Source organism: Periplaneta americana, chromosome 1 (genome assembly GCF_040183065.1).
Source record: "Periplaneta americana isolate PAMFEO1 chromosome 1, P.americana_PAMFEO1_priV1, whole genome shotgun sequence".
NCBI lineage: Eukaryota > Metazoa > Arthropoda > Insecta > Blattodea > Blattidae > Periplaneta > Periplaneta americana.
In genome coordinates, this window is record NC_091117.1 from 126,122,170 (window position 1) to 126,136,187 (window position 14,018).

Genomic DNA, 14,018 nt, shown 5'->3' on the forward strand with positions numbered 1-14,018 from the left:
TAGTCTATGTCTGCATAAAAGTAAAATTTCCACAGAAAAGTAGCCTAAATCATTATTTTGCCCTATTTACGTAAAAGCTGGAATAATTTGCTTAGATTTTATTGAACCCTAAAATTTATTCTTATTTAGGAGGAATATAGGCCCTAATTGTTTTCATTTCAGATATAGGCCTATTCTGAATGCATGATCAACAAAAACTATAAATGTAAATATAATTGTCAACATAATAAAGAGCTGAAATTGTTATGAAACACAGAGCCTAAAACCTATAGGCTATAACGCAAATGCATGTTTTTCTTCATGACACTATAACTTGGATTTTCTTGAACATTTCGACTTTCGCTGGCATTCTTTTCCCAACTTTTTTTTTAATTAATAACGTAAGTATTTTTCTTGTTCCGGCTCTGTGCTATACCGGCCGGTAGTGGCGCTCTTAAAGTATTAACGGTAACTAGTTCTAAGCTCTCTTTTTATGTCCATGAAAGTAATTATCTTTACAACTTACCCTTCGAAGGTCTCATTCAAAATACTATTGTTCTTTTTAAATAAGGGAGTACACTTATAACACCACTATGAATTTCTAAATTTTAAAGCTATTTAAATAGACTATCATTAGTCTCAAACAGAAAAATAATAATAATATAAATTATAACAATACAGGGATATCTATTTCGTGTGAATCTGTCTAACATTTCTTAATAATTCTATGTCTGTTGGAAAGAAACTGGGAGAAAACCGAAGTGGAATTTCTCAGAGGATTTGGTTCAGTCCAACATTCTTATTTCAATTTATTATTATTATTATTATTATTATTATTATTATTATTATTATTATTATTATTATTATTCAACGCTTGAAAGGCTTCACAGGTCCCATTCCTTACTTTTTCAATTATTGACATCCGATTATCCACCTGCATCTCCAAGGCCGAGTCCACAGCCATTGCCGTCAACCCTCCTTGGCCATGCGCAGGCCGCACCATCTTGTGAAACGGCGCGGCGTACCTAATCTGGAATAGCATCGCGGGTCCGGGAGGGGGGATGGGGCAGCAGCGCCGCGCACAGTAGTCGGGAGATTTACGATGAACGCTGCAATTAAACATAAAGGAAGAGAGCCTCAGAGAGCCTCTTCCTTTTATAGAACAAGCGGCGAGCGTGAGGAGCTTTTACTAGGCTATCTCCTTCCTCGAATTCAACAGCTGAAGTAAGGCCGCGGATATGGATGAGTCTGGGCCACGACTGCTGCAGGAAGGGGAGGCGGATTAAGGTTATAAAAGAAGATTCAAAAGCTCTTCGTAACACGATTGTTATGTAGGGGTGTACAATTATATATTATCACTTTCTATATTTACTATTGCATATCGTCGTTGTTCTTGCAATAACTCCTCGCAAAATATAGGGTCTATAATTTTTCAATAGGAAGAAAAAACATATTTGAGGCACTCAGAAGCAAAGTGATACAAGTGACATTTTTTTTTTTAATTGAGGTAAGTGTATATTCTAAATCTTTAACGTCACTTCTGTTCAGAGAAAAAGTAATATAAGTGTAGTTCCAGTCAGTGCTGCTCCATGTTGGCGTTACTCTTATATTACAATGCATACAGAGTTTTGTTTGAGAGGCAAACTAATACAAGTGCGTTGTTTTCATAATGTTGGCGTTTTTTTCTGTTTATGACTAATTCATTTGCCACAATGGAGAGAGATAACATATTACTTATTCGAAACATCTTCGTGGAAGGCCTGCACACATTGAGCTGGACCAACTATACAATAATGATAACTTTTGCTAAGTGGAGCAACTTGCAATAGCTAAAGAAATTCATCCCACCCATACACTACTCTACATTTGATGACCTGAAGCATGAAGGATGGGCCTATAATAAGGACTACAGGACGTGGAAGAGTGCGTGGAAGAGAAAGTTCAAGGAATACTCGCGGTAGGAGTCCTACAGATGTAATATTCAACCTATCAGACACTATGTATTAAAAAAGAATCTAAAAATATGTCATTTAAAATTGCAAGTCTCATTCAGATCTCAGATATTCTTCAAACTGTCAGATAATATCTGTGTAACTTCTACAAAATAAAGAGAGAAGAAATACCAGTCTATATCACAGACACCACTCATTGTTAAAAGTTCAGTTGTGAAATTCCTCCATGGAAATGGGTAATTCCAGAACATAGCATACAAATTCCAGGAAATCATTCCAAAAATGATCCTCCATACATTCTGAAGTTAGATGCCATGGAACTACTCTGCAGCACATATAAGGATCATCTTAAAATTTATACAGATGGATCTCTAAACCCTGATGATGGGCTATCAGGAGCAGGGTATTATATTTCAAAATATCAAGAAAGTTACTTCATACCATGTTCATCCTCCTCCGTCTTGACACTGAATTGCTAGTTATTGATGCTGCTCTTCAGTTTGTTACTCAAATTTCTGAAAAATCTATTTGCATACTTACCAATTTCAAGGAAGCTATATTTATTATAGTTAAATATGTACCAAACCTATACGCACATAGAATTATTCCAACTCAGAAACAACTAATTAAACTAAAAAAACTCCAAAAGGAAATAACATTTCAATGGATACCTAGTCATTGTGGTATACAGGGAAACGAGAAAGTTAATAACGTTGCGAAATAGGCAACATATATGGAACCAAGACCTCTTCAAGTGATATCTCTATCCAATGCCTTTGCTTCAGTAAAGTCTCATTTTATAAACTTGTGGATCAACAATTGGTTCTCTTCTGAAAAAGGAAAAAATTTATAGTTCGTTCAGAAGAAACCAAATAACCTGGAAATGTACAAAAAATTGCCAGACATGTTCAACATTTTTAACAAGAGCCAGAACAGGTCACATTGTTACACAATTACCTACACCGATTTAATCTTTCTGATACTCCTACTTGTCTGTGGTGTAATAATCATGATGATCTGGAACACATTCTTCTATACTGTCCATCCATAAACCACAAAAGAATAAATTAAAATAATCAGTATCAGTTGCAGAAACACAGCTCTGCAGTATATATTGATTACTCTGGCTGCTAGCAACAGGCATCTATAATGAACGCCGTTCAAATTACCCATCACTTCTCATGAAAAACAAAAACTGAATAGACTATAGTGGGCTTTATGTTGTCAGCAAACATTAAGAAGATTGACTGAGTGATTCTTTCGGTTATACAGACACATTTTGTGTTATAATATGATAATCAGAAAGCTCAAATGCTGTTAAGACAGGAATGTTTGAATGTTGTAAGCAATTTTCTTGTTCTTGTTTTAAATAATATACAAATACTAAAAACGTTTGCACTTATATTACTTCTCCACAAAAATATTTTCATGGAAAAATAATACAAGTGACTTTAGGACCCTATTTTACGTAAAACGATTTACAATAGATAATTTCTATTTAGAAGATAAAAAATATAGGTACCAACATATACAACTGTAAATTTACAGCAACATAGTTCTGTAACAGGTTTTTTTTAATTTCCTTTTCAACTTCAAAGTCATTTATCTCAAAACTTACTAAATGTCACTTGTATCACTTTGCTTCTGAGTGCCTCACTTATTATCCTATGGCAGTCGTATATAGGAGACTGTGAATTCTTACATTTTCGAAACTAAGAAATATAATTACATATAGGAGATTTTATTATTTGCTGTATCACTATTTAAGTTATTTTATATAGCAATAAACTAAAAATCAATAAATATGTCACATAGGAGTTATTGCAGGAACAACGACGATATGATTTTGTCAGTGAAGCACAGTGTAACACAAACTCATGAAGGTGACATAGGCCTACACTTTTTCATTATAAGTTGTTTGTATTTTAAAAAATTCCGTTCTTTCATCATGTTACCAATAACTGTATAGCTACTGTTTATAATTGTATTTATTTTAACAGTTATTCAGAATTCATATATAAATGAAATCACTCACTATTATCCATATAGTAAGATTATAATATAGGGTTATTCAAAAGTAAGTTACTTTTTGAAATAGATATAACATTTTTTTTTTAATTAACGTACATACAAAATGGCAACACATTTGTATGTATCGAACAACGGGATTTCTTCATTTATTAAACTCATTTCGTTTGGTTAACATGGTAAGAGGTTTTGTTTATAACGTGTCAAAAGTAAATTTACTTCTTATGGAATTTTTAAATCACTCTCATTGACTGTGTTTAAAAATGTTGACTTTACAAACTCGAATTAGTCTTGTTCAGTGTTATTATGACTGTAAAAAAAGTTTAACAAACGGCATACGAAAATTCAAAACAAAACATAATTTACCCAATACCTGGCCAGCGAGTTCCCCTGATATCAATCCAGCATATTTTTGGCTGTGGAGTTATTTAAAAGACCGAATTTTTTTAACTAATTCTACGACTACCAACGAACTAAAATATGCAATTTCGCAACAAATTGAAGACATTACACCAGATCTATTGGTAAATGCTGTACACAACATAGAAGAAAGATTGTTGCTTGTTGAAAAACAAAATGATGGATATATTCAACATTTAAACTGAATCCAATAAACCTCATATCTTTATGAGTATAAGTGTATTTTAGTTTTGTGTACATCTTAATTCTTAAAAAGATTATGGCGAGGTTAAAATGTAACTTAATTTTGAATAACCTAGTATAATAAGAAGAGACCTAAGACAAAGATGCTTCTTGTCACCTTAAATATTTAATATGTATGTATATCTAAGACGCTATAAGAACTAGAAAAGAGGGGATAATATAAATTATTGGTAGAATAGATAGCGCAGGGGAGTCAAACCTATGGGACCGGTACTCCTGCCGTCTCCCCACACTGAAGGCAAGCAGGTCGCCAGCTCTCGCGGATAACGTTCTTGACGTTTCACAGTCTGGCAAGTAACCTTTCTCGTAATTAGTCAATTATTAATTACGGAAATGGAGAGAATATTACTTGAATTTCAGGCAAGTTGCTCAAATGACCTCCGTTTCTATAATCTATATTTACACTCTATATTGTTTTTCTGTCAGTATGTCTTGTTTCATATAGTCTTATTTTTTCCCATAGCAAACTACCATAGGGTGAAAAACATTCATGTTGTAGCGATATATGGAATTATGGAACATTTGCTGAAGCTCATTCTCACTAACATTGCGTATTATCAGTTTTATTTCATTCTTGAGTACATCCATAGCACACGGGTTGGTTTCGTACACTTCTTATTTGAGCATCCTATAGACAAAAGCCACACACCGAGGCCATAGTCCACTACTTGTTACTCTGCTGTCAAAAACTTCACGTAGAGTTTCCATTGATTACGTCAATGTGTGTGCGCATTGCAGTTCAAACAGCTGACTAACTGAGATTGACAATGTAAACTGCCAGCAAAGTTGCGTCGTCAGCATAGTGTAACAATTGATAAGGAAAACTAATGTATTATGTATTGGATTGGGCTTAAAGCAAACCTAAGTTACAAGCCATTCTTACCGATCTGCGAAATTGCTGTGTGTGTGAAGTAGTGAGTTGAATTTTCCCGACCCTATGTGTAATGGATTACATTTTCAGCAACTGCTCTGAAATTCAGATAATATCATCTCCATTTAAATAATTAATGAAGTTACGCGCAAGCTCACTTACCAAACTGTAGTGCTGAGAAATGGCAGAAGTTCAGGTTCCCTAGATTTGACTCACCCTTTAGGGACCTACATTGCTGATGATGTTGAAATTTTATCAAATTATTGGAATGTTATAAAAAAGAAGTTATTATAAAGAAATTGAAACTTAAAATAAATGTTAAGAAGATAAACATTATTAGTAATGAGTAAAACACCGAATCTTTCTGTCGATATCAAAATTGAAAATGTTAAAACAGAATTGTTAACTTAACGATTTCATTACAAGTAATAATAAACGTATAGTCGACATTAAAAGAAGAATTGAGTCGTCTAGTATCAAACTGCACTTTCTCCAAAATTATGAAAAATGGGATTAAGATATTTTTCAGTGCAGAATTTAACAAGGAATATGATAATCTGCTCGATTGGAAGCGAACTATACTTTGTCTGCTTTAACTTCAGTAGTAAAATCACCCTTTGGAGTCAAACTGCACTTTCTCCAATGTAGAAATATCCCTCACTGTGCTTCTACCTTAGATCATATATACCCAGATTGCTCGGCCTTATAAGCTTTGACGGTAACACCTTTTGTCAGGTTTACTATGCTGTCATCTAGTTGTTACATAAGGAGTCACGTCACAATCCCATTTGAACTGCATTAGCGACTGTACTGCCATCTCGTGTTCATTTACGGCGGACGGGTGGCGATCCTGGTGGTTGTTCTCTTCAAAGTGCTGCCGATTTTAATATAGACATGAGCAATCTGTTACATATGTGAACTGGGCTTCTACTTATTCCATTCAGGCATTCAATTCCAAGATGCTATATTGAATGTCTTCCTTAGTATTTTAAATGTATTTTTTCTAGAGTAATAATTAGTGATTGATTCCATGGTCGACCAATCAGACCCCCTCATTTTCGGCCATGTCGTTTTGTTACTTTTAAAGAGTGTTGTGTATATTGTGATATAAAATGTAGGCCTACAATTAGGCCATTCGTTATCTCCTGAAACGTACCTGCACGTCAGGGAAAGAAGAAATTAGACTGGGAAGCTTCCCTCCATCACTATGCTTTCACTTGCACTTACCCTCACCATAAGGTTCTTACTATAAGCTATGGCACACGCATGCATTTGGTTTCACTAGATCATGAATGGTCTATACTGCAGTGAGAATATTATATTGCAATGTTGTTCAACTGTTACAATATATTTTTTAAGTGTTACTTCAAAGTATGGGAAATTTGTATTGTAATGCGATACAAGGAAAGAATGTACGACTTACATATGTGCAAAGAGAAATTAGTAATGTTAAAGATTTGAAAATTTACTGGAAACTATATGGGTTCTTATTCCATTCAGGCATTCAATTTCAAGATGCTATATTGGATGTCTTCCTTAGCGTTTTAAGTGTAATTTTTCTAGAGTAATTAATATTTGTTTGAAAAATTTATTAATGTGTTCAAGTGCAATGAATTGATAATATTTTTTATATAAAATTATTAAAGAATTGATTTTGAGACAAGATCTGATTTTTTTATAATAATTTATTACATCTTTTTCTCTTATTTAATGCAGAGGTACACACTCCTGTGCATACCACCTAAAAATAACAATAAAATTACATATAGGAATCAAACTACACTATATCCACTTTGCTTAAAATCAAACTGCACTTTATCCATAACTTTGTGGCAAAATGAACTTCGTCCTAACAAAAATCGCTCAAAATCTTTCAGTACATCAAAGAAATTAGAGAGTTTCACTTTAAGTGCCGAATTCATAGTCAACACTTATCGCAAGGAAACACTTAAGCAGTTGCTTATAATCATTTCCAATTCATAAATCCCACTGAAGTGAACACTTATTCAAATAAGGTAGCTTGTCAGTTTACTCAAGTGGCTCCTCATATGCATTGTAATCAGCTGATTCGGTATACAATAGATGATGATTATGATTTAATTTAATTTATTGAGTTCTGTAATTAAAATGAAAATCAGTTTCGGCGAGCAAAAGATATATCAGAGATATGGAAAACCCTTTAGAGATGTATAATGATCAACAATTTAAGAGGAGATACTGTTTCGACAAGAACACTGTTGTGAATATTCTGGTGTCTCTCATTTCAATTCACAATACAACCATGAGGCTTACAGATTTCGCCACTGCTGAAAGTACTGGTTGCTTTGAGATTTTATGATACAGCAGCATTTCAGGTAGATTTAAGTGGCATTTTTTTTTCGAAAAGTATTCACGTCCCAACAAAGTGTTCCTTGCATTTTTGTTTGTATTCTACCCAAGGAATAAGCTGTTAAAATTTGCGTAATTATATCATTTCCACTTTGTTTAGCATAAAAATAACTGAAAAATAAATTAAAATGATTTACTTACAGGAATATTTCCGGAGTTTGCATTAAACTCAACTGCAATTTTATGCCATATCAATTTCTTCTTTTGGAGAGAACAATTATTATCAATTTTTTTTTTTTACTTTCGACGATATCTTCATATTTCATAACTAGTTATCTTAGCTCACTTCTTTCTTTTCTGTAAAATGCTTTCTGGACATCTTGCATAATTTTTAGCTCTATAATATTTACTACTGTATTTGTGTATGACAATAATGCCGATTTAACCATTTGAAGGCGCTGGAAAACAATTGAATGTAGGAAAGCGCTCACGTCTAGCCATGTTGCCATATTTCTTTCGATGTCAAGAGAATGCTCAGGGCATATAAATGAGTAGCGTCTCTGCAATACGATCTGAAATAAGTGCTAAGGAAATGCTCATTACTTAAGTGTTTCCCCATTTTATAAGTGGCGACTATGAATTCGACCCTAAATATACCTTTGAAGATTATACTTTAAATTGGATGTAGGCTATTTGTTTCCTCCAATAACTTTCAGACAAGGTAGAATTAGTTTTTAACCTTTCCTGAAAAATCAGATTTTTAGATAAAGTGCAATTCAATTCTAGGCGATTCAATTGATTTAACAAAACCAGCTTTCATTAATAAAACAATTAATGACTTGCAATCACACTAACATCCAAATAAGAAACACACATAACATTTCAAACATTTTACCTTAGTGTATTGCTATATGGAAGCGAAAGTTGGAGAAATAGAAAGCAAGAAAAGAGTAGTTTATAAACCACTGAAAATGTGGATTTGGTGCAGAATGTTAAAAATAAGATACAGAGATAAAACGTCAAATTTTGAAGTTTTAAAGAGAGTAAATGAAAACAGAATATTAATGAAGAAATTGGGGAACACAAATGTAAAAGTATTAGTCATTACATATTTTTAATTGATACTATTATTTGAGAGGGAATACTTAACAAAAAGAAGACGACGACTGAAAAGAAAATATGTCAAAGACATGCTCAGTGGAATGATAAGCAAAGGTTATGAAGAATTTCAAGTAACAGCAGAGGAGAGAGAAATAACTTATGGTCAAAGCGATAGATGTAGCAATTAGAAATGATTGGATTGTAGGCCTATAATAAGATGAGCTTTCGTTTTTTGAACTGCACAAAATAGCCATTCTTTATCGAGGTTGCAAGTTCGATCCCGACCCAGGTCGATGGCAGTTAAGTGTGCTTAAATGTGGCAGGCTCATGTCAGTAGATTTACTAGGATATAAAAGAAATTCTGCGGGACAAAATTCCGACACACCGGCGACGCTGATATAACCTCTGCAGTTGCGAGCGTCTTTAAATAAAACATAATTTACAATGGTTTTTCACAATAAAACATTTAATTAAATTTATAAGTTGCACGGTTTAAGTAGAATCTGTCATTAATTCGCACAATTTCACGTAAAATAACTATTCGTATATTGTAATAATTTCTAAAGTTTTTATTCTTTTAGTTAAGAGGCAATAACAGTATTTACAGTCGATAGCAATCATTACCTTCCGTCCACATGACTGGGTGTTTCTTCCTTGTCATGTTGTCTCAGCGGTGTCCTGTGCTGTGCTGACCACGCGACAAGGAGGCCCGCAATGTGTGCCTGTCTAATTTGGTCAAATTATACAGTGTAGGCCTACATCCTCCCATTGGTCTATAAGTCGGTTATTAAAGGAGGAGGTAAAACATGACGAAGAAAGACGGACATTATTATTAGACCTAGATGATATTAATAATTTCTAATTTGTAATGAGATTCTAAGTAAACTATCTATGCTATATTCTTTTTTTCTAAATAACGGGCAGCACTGAAAATAGTACCAGTGCGATTTTTTTTTTCCTTGATAATTTTCCATTATATAACTGCTAATACTTTAAAAAGGAACTGGGTCCCATGCCTTTCTGTGTCGGGAGCAGTAGATCGTAAGAGTAAACCGAAAAAAGAAATATAAAAAATGATATTGTATTCATTAATTTCTCTTAGAAGTTCATTTTTTCAATACCAAATATACCGATTTATTTTTCAGTTTATTCTACACAATCGACTATTGATCAGATTTTTTGTATTCGACAGATATTGGAGAAAAAATGTGAGTATAAGGGTACAGTACACGAGTTATTCATAGATTTCAAAAAGGCATATGACTTGGTTAAGAGAGAAGTTTTATATAATATTCTTATTGAATTTGGTATTCCCAAGAAACTAGTTCGATTAATTAACATGTGTCTCAGTGAAACTTACAGCAGAGTCCGTATAGGTCAGTTTCTATCTGATACTTTTCCAATTCACTGCGGGCTAAAGCAAAAAGATGCACTATCACCTTTACTTTTTAACTTCGCTTTAGAATATGCCATTAGGAAAGTTCAGGATAACACAGAGGGTTTGAAATTGAACGGGTTACATCGGCTACTTGTCTATGCGGATGACGTGAATGTGTTAGGAGAAAATCCACAAATGATTAGGGAAAACATGTAAATTTTACTTGAAGCAAGTAAAGCTATAGGTTTGAAAGTAGATCCCGAAAAAACAAAGTATATGATTATGTCTCGTGACCAGAATATTATACGAAATCGAAATATGAAAATTGTAGATTTATTCTTCGAAGAGGTGGAAAAATTCAAATATCTTGGAGCAACAGTAACAAATATAAATGACACTCGGGGAGGAAATTAAACGCAGAATAAATGTGGAAAATGCCTGTTACTATTCGGTTGAGAAACTTTTGTCATCTAGCCTGCTGTCACAAAATATGAAAGTTAGAATTTATAAAACAATTATATTACCAGTTGTTCTGTATGGTTGTGAAACTTGGACTCTCACTTTGAGAGAGGAACAGAGATTCAGGGTGTTTGAGAATAAGGTTCTTAGGAAAATATTTGAGGCAAAGAGGGATGAAGTTACAGAATAATGGAGAAAGTTACACAACGCAGAACTGCAAGTTTTGTATTCTTCACCTGACATAATGAAGAACATTAAATCCAGACGTTTGAGATGGGCAGGGCATGTGGCACGTATGGGCGAATCCAGAAATGCATATAGAGTGTTAGTTGGGTGACCGAAGAGAAAAAGACCTTTGGGGAGGCCGAGACGTAGATGGGAGGATAATATTAAAATGGATTTGAGAGAGGTAGGATATGATGGTGGACACTGGATTAATCTTGCACAGGATAGAGACCAATGGCGGGCGTATGTGAGGGGCAATGAACCTCCGGGTTCCTTAAAAGCCATTTGTAAGTAAGTAAGTATTCTACACAATACGAAATATCGCGAGGAAAGTTGTGTGATTTGATCTGGAATAAATGTTTTAAATCTGGAATGAGAAGTTACTCTTCTTGGGTTGCTTGGCACGTTCCCACATTGAATTCACAATCTGATGGCATTTCCTTCTTTTTATCACTTCCTCTCAATTTCATCACATTTTCTGTCCACTGTTCCATGGTTGTACAATCTGTAGGTTAGTTGTGAGACTTGTTTTGATGACTGCCCAACCAAATAGGCCTATCTTGATTCTGATTTCATCGAAGAGGCGAGATATATTTCTAGTGATTTAGGAAAGTCGGTGAACCATCTGGATATATATTGACTCATCATTCAACTTATTTGTAAATCTGGCATTCAGGTAGTAGCTCCCTGTAAAGCAGGTTTGAATAATTTCAAGGAAAAATTGTTCCTGGTGTAGCTCAGTCGGTAGAGCGTTCGCGCGCTAAGCGAAGGGTCCCGGGATCGAAAACCGGGCCCGTGACAATTTTTTCCTTGAAATTATTCATTCAACACATTTGTTTTGAACTTAACAATAATTAGGTCTACATAAGGAGTAAGCGAATTAATAAGAGGTGCGCAGTTGTACGGAGTAGCCAAGAAGCCTACACAGTAGGCCGTACCTGATGATGTAACCAGTATGTTGTTCCTTAACACTGTAACTGTTAAGTTCCAAGTTACCGTGGAATATCCGAAAGTCTACTCATGAATAGTCGCCTTTTCTCATTTTTAAAATGCCTTACATAGTAAATTACAGAGTTGTTTCCGATCTCTGATAAAGAATTTGAATGACATTGCGTCAGGAGTCACACGACAGCTGAACTGTGGCGCGAGGTGACAGACCGGTAGTGAGTGATCTCATAGTCAGAGTTCACGGCGACTCACAGCAGAAGTTCCCAAGAAAATCGAGTCTTTTTAAGAGGGGTACATAACAACCCTTTCCGTTGTCAAGTATAGTTAAGTGAAAATAAAAGTAGCCTGCAATAAACGAGGTTTCGTTGTTTCCAAGAATGGCATCTTCTGTGTACTTAATAAGATTGGTAAATCTGGAATGGAATTAATTTGTATCAGCTCGTGGAGTGCTTGCTTTTTACACTCTGGAATTAATTCCATCCGAGCTTTGCCAGTCTTATTAGATACACACAAGATGCCTTTCTTGGAAATAACGGAATCACGTTTTTTGCAGGCTCCTATGATTTTCACGTAACTGTACTTGGCATCGGAAAGAGTTGTTATGTACCCCTCCCAAAAAGGCTCGATTTTCTTGGGCATTACTACTGTGATACACTCTGATTATGGAATCTCTCACTACTGGTCTGTCACTTCTCGCCGCAATTCAGCTGTCGGTGTGATTCCTGACGCAAATAACGTCATTCAAATTCGTTATCGGAGATCGGAAACAACCCTGTATTATATCGAGCAGATAAAGATTATTAGCCTAATACTCAGCAATTGTTTTTGCAGGTGGAGTGAAGGGGAGCCATAAGAAATGCAACTGTGCTGCAAGCTGATTCAAGTGCGAGACAACTGGCTTGTGGTCTGCCAAGTGACGTTTACAGGACAGTGCAACTGTGTACGTGATTGCGTATCGTCTGCTTCACGTTGGGACAAAGTTCAATAAAGACAACGAATGAAAGTGTAGAATATTGCTTTCAGTGTGTTTATATTTATAAATTTAAATTAAGCAATATATGGTGTGTTAGTTACAGAGATTACATACATATAAGTACGAAATGTCATACATCTGCCATATGTCAGCCCTTTAGAGGGTTATAAACTTTACCTTAAAATGTTACATTTTGCAATTAACATAGCTTGAAGTTTAGAATAGGCTACTTTGTGGCTATTATTTGATTCTAAAAATACGAATTGTCTGTTGAAGTAATGAAAAAGTGCAATTTCCTTACTATGTGATAAACTATACAAACTAGACTTGTATTTAGACACTCAATGTTGTTAGCAACAGCATGTTCCAACGTTTCCAGCACAACAGTAAGCAGTTCAAGTTTTTCAAAGGATGTACGCATTTAATTATCTGTTATAAAGAGGAAACAACATTAAATATATGTTCTGTGAAAAATAATTGTATTTTATTTTACATTTTTAGTCAGAATACGGTATGTTATTGTGAATGTTTTTATTTTTTAATACTCGAAAAGCGGTCAGCGTGTCTGGCCGCGAAACCAGGTGGCCCGTGTTCGATTCCCGGTCGGGGCAAGTTACCTGGTTGAGGTTTTTTCCGGAGTTTTCCCTCAACCCAATTTGAGCAAATGCTGGGTAACTTTCGGTGCTGGACCCCGGACTCATTTCACCGGCATTATCACCTTCATCTCATTCAGACGCTAAATAACCATATATGTTGATAAAGCGTCGTAAAATAACCTACTAAAAAAGTACTCGAAAAGATGCAGACCGAGTCATGTTGTACGCTAACCTTAAGGTGTTTGTACTGACTGACCTCTATAAGAGAAAGAAATGGGATAAGTGAACTTCTACGGATGAATTTACAGTCTGGCAGGATGCACAGAAATAGGCGAAGCTGATTTCTGTCACCGGATTGAAAGACCAATCTCGTTGTGAGGAATCTGGTCTCCCTATAGAAGCTCCTGATGTTGTTCATCGGTCCATAGTAATGAGTAGAGCTCGGATTTTGAAGACCTAAAACTTAGTATTGCGACGTAGTATAGTTCAAGCTAAGCAAACATTCCCTCTATCGCAG

General features: G+C 34.9%; 1 protein-coding gene across 1 annotated transcript in view; it reads left to right on the forward strand.

The window, feature by feature from the left end:
• Positions 1 to 13,358, forward strand: part of LOC138700510 (forkhead box protein B1-like) — a 394,224-nt gene extending 380,866 nt beyond the window's left edge. The window contains exon 2 of the mRNA XM_069827116.1: positions 12,764 to 13,358. The gene's annotated coding sequence lies outside the window, so the exon portion shown is untranslated. The remainder of the gene's footprint in view (positions 1 to 12,763) is intronic.
• The last annotated feature ends 660 nt before the right edge of the window (positions 13,359 to 14,018 follow it).